We start from the raw sequence: 11,833 nt of genomic DNA on the forward strand, positions 1-11,833 counted from the left end.
TATGTTAAATATCTTTGTATGCAGAAGGAAAAGTCCTTACTCATTGAAGAAATAGTAACTAGGCATTTTCTACAGCACTGATGGTGAACCCTCTACAGTTTTCAATAACAAGCAGCCCACTTAGGCCCAGATGCTGTAGGTTCACTGCCACTGTTCTAGAGGATGCAAAAGTCTAGGAAAATGCATTATTACACATATTTTCGTGTAGTCTTTGCTAGTTTAATTATTAGTCCATCCGGAGAACATCAAATTATAGATATTATACATTGTCTTTCACTTAATGTTTTCTGTTCCATTCAGTTTTTAATAAACATGGTTATTCATTTTTCCCACTTTTCTCTATTTCTCATTTTGTTAATTTTATTTGGAACAATACAGATATTCACACATGCCTGTGATTACAAAAAAGATAAGTACAATAGGTGAAATCTCTGTTCATTTGCATCTTGCACCATTCATGTTAAGACAAAACACAGAATCATAAATGTTTTTGAGGGATTCAAAGTAAAAAGAAACACGCATAGCTTTATTCATTGTAAAAGTTCAACATTTTCATGAGGAATGAAGGATTTTATAGAATATGGTCCTATGCATGATGGTTAATGATTACAACCAGATCTAGAGCACCCAATGTTTGGCCAAAAATTTCAAATTTGATTGCCTGGCAATAATATAGAAAACATTCCACACAAGAGAGAGAGAGAGAGAGAGGAGATTTGTTTCATCTGCTCTTGAAACATACAAAAAATAATTTGTATGTATCTTTATGTTTCTGGCTTAATCCCCAGAAAGACAATTACCAATTGGGTTTTGCTGTGGAAACTTAAAAAGTTGTTCCCAAACAATAGATAGTAGAATAATGATTTCCAGTAACTGGGAACATGAAGTGTTGGATGCGTGGGGAGATGTTGGTCAGTTGGTGCATTTGCAGTATGTGGGAAGAATGAGTTTTGATGAGGTTTTGCACAGTAGCATGAAATTTCAAAACAGCTGCTAGAGTCTGTATTGATGGGTCTCAACAAATCAAAAACATCTGAAGTAGTGGATGTGCTAATTCTGATTTAATAATTACTCAATACATACAATTATTAAGATATTATATGTGGCTTATAAATATGTACAAATATTACCTGTGAATAAAAATTCAAAAATCTCAATTACTCAGATTTATATTGAAAGCTGCAGGAAAAATTTCAAAAGTTTAATATAAAGATATGCAAATTGTGTTCTTTGAAGATTTCCCTTTTTGAACTTTGCTTTCTTCTCCTTTTTATGTATTCCCATCTGTTGGATATTACATCCAAAAATGTCTTTTCGGGTACCATGTATTTTTTGGTACCATGGATCGAACTTGGGACTTTGCCCTTGCATGGGAGGTGGTGGAACCACTGAGCTAAATGCCTGGCCCACATAAATGTCTTGATAGTATAAAAGATATTATCTCTTTTGTATTTTGAGAAACTTGTTTTTGTTCTTGTTTTTCTTATTGCTCCACAGGATAAAATTGGATTTGAAAAAAATTGAGATTTAGCCAGAAACAATGAAGCATTTACTTTTTTTACAATCCTTTTCTTCAGACCCATTCAGTTTATCCCTTTTTGTGTGTTTATTGACAGATATTTTCTATTTCTTTTAATATAGGGTAGAAAATAGCAATGTTGAAATGGAAGTCCCAGGATATATGTATATGAGAATTATATGAACTGGATTTCTGTACACAATTCTTGCATACTTTGAAGAAAATATTTTCATTCCTTCCCCCTTCAAAAGGAAAAATTATAAGATAAAGAAAAAATGGAAACAAAGTCTTTGTAAATAGGGAAGGGTGGAGGGGGCAAAGGGAGATCAAGGAATGTGGAAAAAATAAGAACCAAAATCCATCATATACAGGTACAAGTACACTATGATAAGTATAAACATATTTTATACCTAAAATATACCAATAAAAGAATTTTTTAAAAAGTATTTTCACATTGATTGCTTGCCTTGTAACAATTTCCTTTAAACAGTCTGACTTCAGATTAGAAGAACACATTGTTAACCTGACCTCAGGAGATCGTGAGTTATGGTGTATTTTTAAATTGTATGTGTATGTGTGTGTGTGTGTGTGTGTGTGTGTGTGTACGCGCATGTGTGTTTGTATGTGTGCATGCATGCATGGCTTTGCCTTTGGAGGTGAAATCAGACTTCAGAGAAAAGAACCATGTTTCAATATGTTTCAAAATGTAAGTCATAATGGAGAGGCTAGAACATAAAATAACAACAATAACAAAAAAAAAAAATAAAGAGGGAATGCATTTCAATTAATTCACCCAGCCATTGGGGCCAACTTGTAAACATAAACCCAATAAGGTCTATACAGACAGATTTCTTGTGTCTTGAATCTTCTGCAGCTATGAGGGCACTTTGTTCTTCATTTCTTTCATTGGCCTCTCTTCCTTATGCTTCCTACCAGACTGTCACCTTGTTGATTTTGAAACCTTGAAACAACTACTTTCTTAAGGACTTTTGCACTGGTTCTTCCCTCTTCCCAGACAACCTTCTGAAAAGGATTTGTGGATTTCTCCTTGTTTTTCCTCAAAGTCTCTTTTAAAATGTCATGTACTTGCTTGTCTTATCTGAATATCTAGCACATAAATGTAGATCATGTGGAATCTTCCTATTAAAACTGATTTTTTTTTCATCAGAGTACAGGGTGCCATTTTCCATGGTGCATGAAAATTCTTTCCTAACTTTTACTTGATTTGAATTAGACTGTGTTATTTCTTTCTCATTTAATTATATGGACAATCAAGTATTTTAGTACTGATAAGTAATTGCCTAGACAATGATTTGAACTGACCATCATGCAGTTATATTTCTCAGAGATATAAAGAAATTAAAATATTTTAATACATACCCCCTTGGGAGAGATTGAGACAAGGATTGCACTTCAGAAATATCAAGGGGATCCTCTAAAGGGGAAAAATTAACAAAACTGAAGAACTGGTATGTTCTCTAAAATATGAATGTTGGGATTTCTGTCCGATTCAACAATTGTGCCTGGAATATATATTGGAGATAGAATATTTTCTTCAATGAATGTTGGTGAGAACATTGTATTAATTAACAAAGAATGAGACTATACATTTAATTCATTCTATATGCAAAAATCAACTAAAATTGCATAAAAGCTATAAATACTAAATGTTACCCCTGAAAATCTGAAATCACTGAAAGAAATGACAGGACAAACATTCTAGAAAATAGGTAAAGGCAAAAGTATTTTGGGTAGGAAAATGAAAACAGACCACAGTAAGGATAATAGTCAGATGGGATTGTATATAAAAAAGAGAGAACTAAACAGCAAGGAAAATGATCAAGAGTGAAGATACCACCTACATAGTGGGAGAAAATATTTGCAAACTATTAATCTGAAAATGGTCAGTACACAGACTATAAAAGGAAGCCAAATAAGTCAATAATAAATAAGTAGTCTTCTTTAAAAATTGACCAATTATCTCAGTAGATACTTCTGAAAAGAAGTTATATAAATGTAAATGTAAAAAAATCACAATCAGAATCACATTGAGACATGCCATATCATCCCACATAGAAGGGCCACTATCAAAAAGATTTAAAAAAATCCCCTGTTGAAAACATGGAGAAAAAGGAAAGATCATTTCCCTTAATAAGAATGTCCATTAAAACAGTTCTATGGAACTGTTTAGAGGTCCCTCAGGGGGAAAAAGAGTCAGACAAACAAGCATAAAGAACCACCACTTCAGGCAACTTGTACCACTCACTGCTGAGAATATATCCAAAGGAAAGGAATCATTGCATTGAAGAAACATCTATACTCTTGGATTTATTGCAGCATTATTTTTTCAATTAATTTTATTGGTACATTTTAGGTATACAATACAGTTACTTTTATCATTGGGATCTTGTACCCTTACATGATGTATCTTGTTTCTTATTTTCTCCACAATCCCCTGCCCTCCCTTCACCCCCTCCAATCCATTGCAGCATTAGTAACAGTAGTAAGAAAGGGAGTCAACCTAAATAGCCAATGATAGATGAACAGATAAAGAAAATGTGATGCATAGACAAAATAAAAGAGTATTCAGCTATAAAAGATGAAATTTTGTCATTCGTGACCACATTATTGACCCTGAGGGACATTATATTAAGTGAAGTAAGCCATGTCCATACAGACAGATAACAATGTCCTCACTCATATGTGCAAACTGAAAATGTTTATCCCATAGAAGTAGGGAGTACAACAGAGGCCACTATGGTGGAAGAAGGATGGTTGGAATGGGAGTTAGAGAGGATGGAAAATAGTATGAAAAAAGAGAACAATGGGAGAAAAAATTTCTAGTGTTCCACAGCAACAATTTAATACTTACCAACAATTTACAGTATGTTTCAAACTAGCTACAAGAGATGATTTGGAATATGCCCAATCCTAAAACTGATAAATAATTGATATAATGGACATGCTAATTAGATTGATTTCATCATTGAACAATATACACATGAATAAACCCTGTACCCTACAAATATGTGAATCAATTATGTGTCAATTAAAAATAAAAATAAAGAAAAGATACATGTGTGTTTATTATTTAATATTTATTCACCTTGTTTTTCATATAGTGTGAAAAAAAAGGCAAGAACCTTTCTTACATTTTATATATCTTTGTTATTGTTGGGTTTTGGCTTTGAATTCTTTTTACAAAAATCCAAGGGAAACACTCTCTTCCTAGTTCTGGTCTTTATCAAACATGTGAAAAACTCTCAAGACAATATTGTATGAAGTATTGCACATAGCATACAAATTGTACTCTTTTAGACTCAATAACTTTATTCATTTCATTTTCCCAGAGGAGAAAAAGACGTGAAAATACTTACATGACTATATTCGACATTTACCTCTAAATTACCAACCACAAATGAGCAAATACTTTATCTAATTTTTTCACATTTGTATTTTCACTGTGATATGGCAATATCTTTACTTTTACATAGAATGAAATTATAAGAAAAAAGAGTATTTAAAGAGTGGAGAAATAAAACCCATCTCACAATAATTATACCACACAAAAATTAAGAAAGCAGCAAACCAAAACAAAACAAAAAGAAAGAAAACCAAAACCAAGTTATGAAATGGCAACCATGTAACTGTATAACAAAGATTAATAATTAAATGGCAACAAGGAAGGCACACTGGTCTTGTGTTTGCAGGACTTTTTGCTGTGGGGATTGTTAGAGGAATCAGCAATGAGGCCTCAAAATATGTGGCGGCTTTGACCCATTAGGTGGCAGTAGCACAGGCCCAGTTGTGATTACCAACACTGCAGATATTTCCAAGTGTCCATTAGACATAATTTGTCTGTGGATGAAAACACATGCATACAGCACAGGTGTAGAAACATTTAAAAACAGCTCAAATTAAAATCACACATATGTACCTGATTTGTAACTTTGGGTTGATCACTTACCATGTGGCGACTCATTTCTGCACATACAAAATGAGGCTATAAAGCATTGACCATATAGAATAGACGTATATTTTCTTGTTTGTTTTAAAGGACAGGGTCTCTCTATGCTACTCAAGCTGACAAAATACTGTGCTTTAGTAATTCTTGCCTCAGTATCCTGTGTAGTTTGGACTACACATATGCAACACTGTACTGAACTGAATGGACTTTTATTAGAAAAAATAGGAGAATATCTATAATATTCTAGCCTCAAGGAAACATGTATAAAAGATCCAAACATATCACTTGTAACTACCAAATGTTTTGTAAATGATGGACTAAATGACAGCTCTGAACCTTTGCTATCAATGTGATTTCTTTAATTGTACTGGGGGGAAAAGGCATGCAGCTAAGTGTGCAGTATTCATTGTTTTATCATTAAAGAACCATAGTTCTCATTTTTGAAGAGAATGGCAGGATCCTGGGGAGGGGAGAGGTGAAGGTGCCAACACAGGTCAAAGGTTTATAGACCAAGTGACCTAATCAAAATACTTCCCTTGATGTTACACTAGGGAGCCATCTTTAATGTAGGGATCCAATAAGTGTTAGGGGGTTAGAGCACCAGAAGACAAACAGTTGATGCAGGAGTAATGAACATTGGATCCCCCTGACTTTCAATCTTGTCTCCCAAGAACAGAGAATATGCAGGGGAGAACTATCTTTCTGGAGCAGAACAACATCCCATGGGGGAATGATATGCCCAGAATGAGCAGCCTTGAGCTGAAGAGGACATGTTTTTGTTTTCCTTCAGAACCCTAAGTCTGGCTCAGAGATCAATGGTGGACTTGTTCCTGCTGTGTCTTCTTCTATTCTGCTACATGAGCTGAAAGTGACTCCAAATGGTGAAACCTTGCCAAGAGAAGAGACAAGTTCTGGAACTGGCGCTAACTAATTCCTCCCCCAAACATTGGAAGTGCTTGTGTTTACAGGACATCCTGCTCACCCCTCATGGCCCACTGTCAGTGCACAAGTGGGAGTCCCCACCACCATGCCAGTTGCTGCTGAATGGCAGAAGCTGTGACAATGAGCTGAGAAAAAAATATAATCCTAAGGAGAATGAAGCTTAATTTATAATGAACGAAGGACATTTATAAGATTCAGTGATGTTAAAATTTACATTATATTAAAGAACTAATATAGATCACAACTTTCAATAGAAAATTATAAAAATATGTCTAAGTGCCAAGTTTAGTTTTATCTATGAGAGTCGAAAAAATTAATATTATTTAAAATAAAACAGCAATGAAAACATTACTTGGTTTGATATTTACCTTTTAAGAAGAAATTATTCTTGATAACTAGGAGGTGATCCATAACATAAGGGGGAAAGGTAAAATATGTGCAATACTATTTTTGAAACTTTAGAGCATTAGGAAAATAATATAAAAATAAGTAATGTAGAAAAGTTTAAATGGTAATCATGAGCACATTATCCAGCTCCTAGTTGCCCTCATAAATAATATTTTCAGAGCACTCTTGATATCTTTATTCCTTAGACTGTAGATGAAGGGGTTTAGCATGGGTGTGACCACACTGTACATTACTGAGGCTGTTGATGTTGAGTATGAGTTTTGGGCAACAGCAGAACTAAGTTACTCACCTAGGCTTGTGCCATAGAATAAGGAGACAACTGACAGATGAGACATACAGGTGGAAAATGCTTTATATCTCCCCTGAGCTGATGAGATTGCATGTATGGAGGAAGCTATCTTAAAATAAGAGTGAAGAATGCCAACAAGGGGACCACCACCCAGTAGCACAGTGGTAACATATATCACCACATCATTAGGAAAGGTGTCAGAACAGGCAGAGTGCACTATTTGATTTAGGTCACAGAAAAAATGTGGGATTTCCAAGTCAGTACAGAAGGACAGCCATAACACCATTAAGCTTTGTAGCAGGGCATTTAGGACACTCAGCATCCAACATGCTAGAACCAGCAACACACAGAGCTTGGGGTCCATGATGACCGTGTAATGCAGAGGGCGGAAAATGGCCATGTAATGGTCATAGGACATCACAGTCAACAGAATATTGTCCAACATTAGACACTGTATGAAAAAATACACTTGAGCGATACAGCCTTTATATCTTATGACCTTGCTCTGTGTGTGGATGTTCACCAGCATATTTGGTACTGTGGTGGAGGTGAAACCAATGTCCACAAAAGAAAGGTTGGAGAGCAAGAAGTACATGGATGTGTGCAGTTGGTAGTCTGACACTGTGGCCAGTATGATGAGCAGGTTCTCTAACACAGTGGCCAGGTACATGGATAGGAAAATTCCAAACAGTAAAGGCTGCAGTGCTGGATCTTCTGAAAATCTCAAAAGAAGAAATTGTGCACTTTGTGTGTAATTCTTGGATTCCATATTGTTGATATCAACTGCACAGAGGGAGAGAGAGAGGGAGAGAAAGAAAAGAGACAGAGAGAGGTATGGGGATGAAAGAGGAATAGACTTGCATTAGTAATTTTTCCCAAATTATATCATATATTTTCTATAGTCAACACATCATTTTTATGTTTCATGTATTTATTGGTTCCCATTATTGGACCATTTTGGCATCTGTAATAGGAAATTTCTATCCAATGTTCACCTTGGTGTTAAGAGATCATGTGTTCTCTTATTGAAATGAAAAAAATTTGTATACGTTACAAAATTTAAAATTGAATATAAACCTTGTTAAAAGAACTGCCTAGATGATACGTGAAGAGTGCAAAATACTTATTTCCATTGTACATATAATTTAATGATGGAGAAGTTATACAAGCAAACTTTAAACATTTTATAAGATGTGAGATCATGGCAAATGCCTGGAAGAAAAGGAAAGAAAATAAAAATAGACCCCATATGGATGTTTATTGTTTTTTATTTTCTTTAAATTATCTTTCAGGCAAAACCAGTACATAGGATGACAGTTGAACAAAGATCTCAAGGAAGATGGAGTGAGTGCCACAAGATTCTCTAGGGAAGCTGTGTCTGCAGGAGGAACAGACAGTACTAGACCCAGAAAAACATGTGGCATTCAGTTGTTCAAGCCAAGAAAGAGGAGTGTTTCTGTAAAAAGAGTAAGAGCACGGTGTGTGACTCGGGTGTGGAGGCTGAACATGTTGGTTTCCTAGAAGCTAAGAGTACAATAGTCATAGAGGCTGTGCAGCACAGAGAGGAAGGGAGGATAAATGAGATCAAATAGTGAGTACAGAAATACATGGAAAAGAATCAAGATCTAGTCCTCTATAGCACAGTTCTTAAAAATTATAATTAAAAATACATTTTTGTATATTTTGAAATACGTAGAGAGGATATTGAATGTTTCCAACACAGAAAGTAGTAAATGTTTAAAGAGATGGCCATAATTACTGTAATATTACATTTTACCACAAAACATGTGCAGTTAGTATACCTATTCAAATTAAAGAGTTCCAAAAAATTTCCCACTGCAACCACATCTACACCATAAATTTCTCTTGTAGTGTATATAATTAGATATAAACATGTATTTAAAAGAGAAACATTTTGTGTAGATCATAAGATCACAGAGCTTAGAGGAACCTACCAAGTTCAAAAATCTCAGTGGTGTCAATTACATTCGTTGTTCTTTTATGTGATTATAGTTAAACACACAGATTCTCCATATCCTTGTGCTGTAAAATGTGACAATAACCATGCTTGGCTCATTAGGATTTTGTAGAAATTAAATCAGGTAAGATATAAGAATAATTTAATATGATTCTAAAAGAGGAGAGTAAGGAGAGGTGTTAGAAAATACTGAAGAATTCCATGTGTATATCCAAAGGATATGAAACATACTTTAAAGGGATAGCACCTACGTGTATAGTGGCATCATTCACATTAAGCAAGATATGAAATTAACCTAGGCTCCCACCAATCGATTAATAAATAATTAAAATGTAGCATATGTGTACAATAAAATATTGGTCAGTACACTTTGTATGCATGTATCAGATTATCATACTGCACCGCATGGTTAGGCTCCAATATTGTGTAAATTAATAATATAATGAAGTACATAAAACCCTGAAGAGTGAAGAGTTTGTTGTCACTGAAATATCACAAGAAAAGATTTCCCTGTGTCTAAAGGTTTTTCATTTGGTCTTTAATAAGTTGGTTGCAAAGTTTTATCTCCAATTTAAAATGAAGATTTTTTTCTCTACATTTGTTGTTTTGAGTGCTGGCCTCTGTATTATGAATTACCATTTAGAGCCTTTTGACTTATGACAGGATTATATCTTGATTTAAACTTTACAGGTTGAGGTTACATAAGTCAAAAAGCATTTAATTCATATTACCTACAAAAATCCTGCTTAGTAACAGAGTACACCATAGTCTCAGGTTGTTTTCTCTTGTGATATTGTGGATGACTGATTGCTGCATGTATGCAGCCTTGGGGAAGAGTATGATAACATATGTTACTAATATGAGTAAAGGAAAAACTGTAGAGTGCAATTTCCTTCATATGAGTATTGTTCCATCATAAAAGCAAGAAACCATATGTCAAATCATCATATGTTGAGATCTATGTGAATATTGTGTCAAGAAAGCCCTTCTCTGAAATTACCTTCATCACTAAAAGCACACAAACCATACACACTTATGCACAGACAGAGAGCACACTGTAGTTATATTATGTTCATCTTAGCCCCAACCACATTATTAGAAATAAATTGATATGAGACAAGTTATCATCAAATTAACTTTTTCCTAAGAATATAGAAATGGAATCTAGAAATTCCAGTTCATCAATATCTCATCCTGTGTAACTATGAGACCCTATATTGTTATGGGAAGTATCTGTCCTGTTTTTACAGAAGCAAATATATGCTCAGAAAATAGAGGAGGGGGATTATATGGATCTGAGTGAGGAAAAGTCTTAATAAGCACAGGTGGTCCCTGAGAGATGATAAGGAAGAGCAGGCTTCCATCTTTCTGGTGGAATTCCAATTCCAGGTATATGTTCATGATGTCCAGCAAAATAATAAAGGACAAAAATATATTTGTCCAAAAGACATTTTTTTATGAAGAAACACACAGTCTGAAAACTACAAGAGAAAATAAAGAGCAAGCTTAGAAAAGAATTCAACAATTCAGAAATAAAAATGTAGAATGAAGAACAAAATATTTTTTGTCATATTTTTCATGAGACACCAGAAAAATTACCTTCCCTGTGGCTGGGGTACATTCATTTGACCAACTGGTCTTTGTATAATTTAATATTAGATGAGAAAGTCTGCTTTCTCATTGTTCCTGTGAGGTTCTTTCCTTTTGTATTCTTAAGTTTAACATTTAAATCTCTTTAAAACTATTGCCTCAATTTTTAACTGACACAATAACTGCATATTTTTGGAGTACTGTAATATATTTCAATTCTTTTAAACATTGTGTGATGACCAGATCAGGATAACTGACATTTCAATCACCTTAAACATTTACTACTTCTTCATGTGGGAACATTCAAAATCTTCTCTACCAGATATTTTGAAATACTGACACAATTAGTAGCTGTCAACCATCATTACCCTACTTTCTACAGAGCATAGAAATAATTCCTCCTATCAGGCTGTTTCCTTTACCCATTACTCATCTTCTCTACATTCCCTCTCCCCTCCCACTCTTTCTAGCTTCTACTTCTAAGTGAGATATGTTATATATAGTGGGATATATATATATTATATATATATAATATATAATTCTTCGAAGTGGGATATATATATTATATTGGGAAACTCCATTTGCACACTCTAGAACTAGTTCTGGTATTCAGAAAACAAGTGGTGGTTTCCCAGCATCATATTTATAAAACTGTGCAGGAAGTTCATAAAGATTTACATTAAATAAACATCTCCCTGTGATAGGTCCCTAGAACATAACATCAAACACATGTTTATTTTATTGTACTCTTTCCTAGCTAATATAATATGAAGAACAATTGAGCAGGGACTTTACTTGCATTGCTCATATTCCTTTTCACAATGGTGTGTGATTAACTATGAATTATTTAGAAAAAAATAAAGAAAATGAGATGTTTTGAAATAAAAGCAATTGTGGGGGAAGAGTACCACATAAAATATGGTGGTTATAAAGCAGTTGCATTAAACAAATTTGAATGAAGCATTGAACATATACTATAATTAGATATAAAGTAGCAATAATAGAATGATATCAATATAGAGTTATAATTACATTGATAAATACCTAGGCATAAAGTTTATATTATGCATTGCTTGTAGAAGATTCTGGCACACAAAGATACTCAGTTATTAAGTGTTGAATTAGTTAAGAATTTTGTTC

The 11,833-nt window shown here is 34.0% G+C and overlaps 1 pseudogene; it reads right to left on the reverse strand.

Annotated features, from left to right (window-relative positions):
• Positions 1 to 6,920: 6,920 nt before the first annotated feature.
• Positions 6,921 to 8,029, reverse strand: LOC147824767 (putative olfactory receptor 7A2; annotated as a pseudogene).
• Positions 8,030 to 11,833: the final 3,804 nt, after the last annotated feature.

The sequence above is a fragment of the Heterocephalus glaber genome, unplaced genomic scaffold, assembly GCF_053883595.1.
Source record: "Heterocephalus glaber isolate CG9 unplaced genomic scaffold, H.glaber_assembly_v1.0 deba00001532, whole genome shotgun sequence".
Lineage (NCBI taxonomy): Eukaryota > Metazoa > Chordata > Mammalia > Rodentia > Bathyergidae > Heterocephalus > Heterocephalus glaber.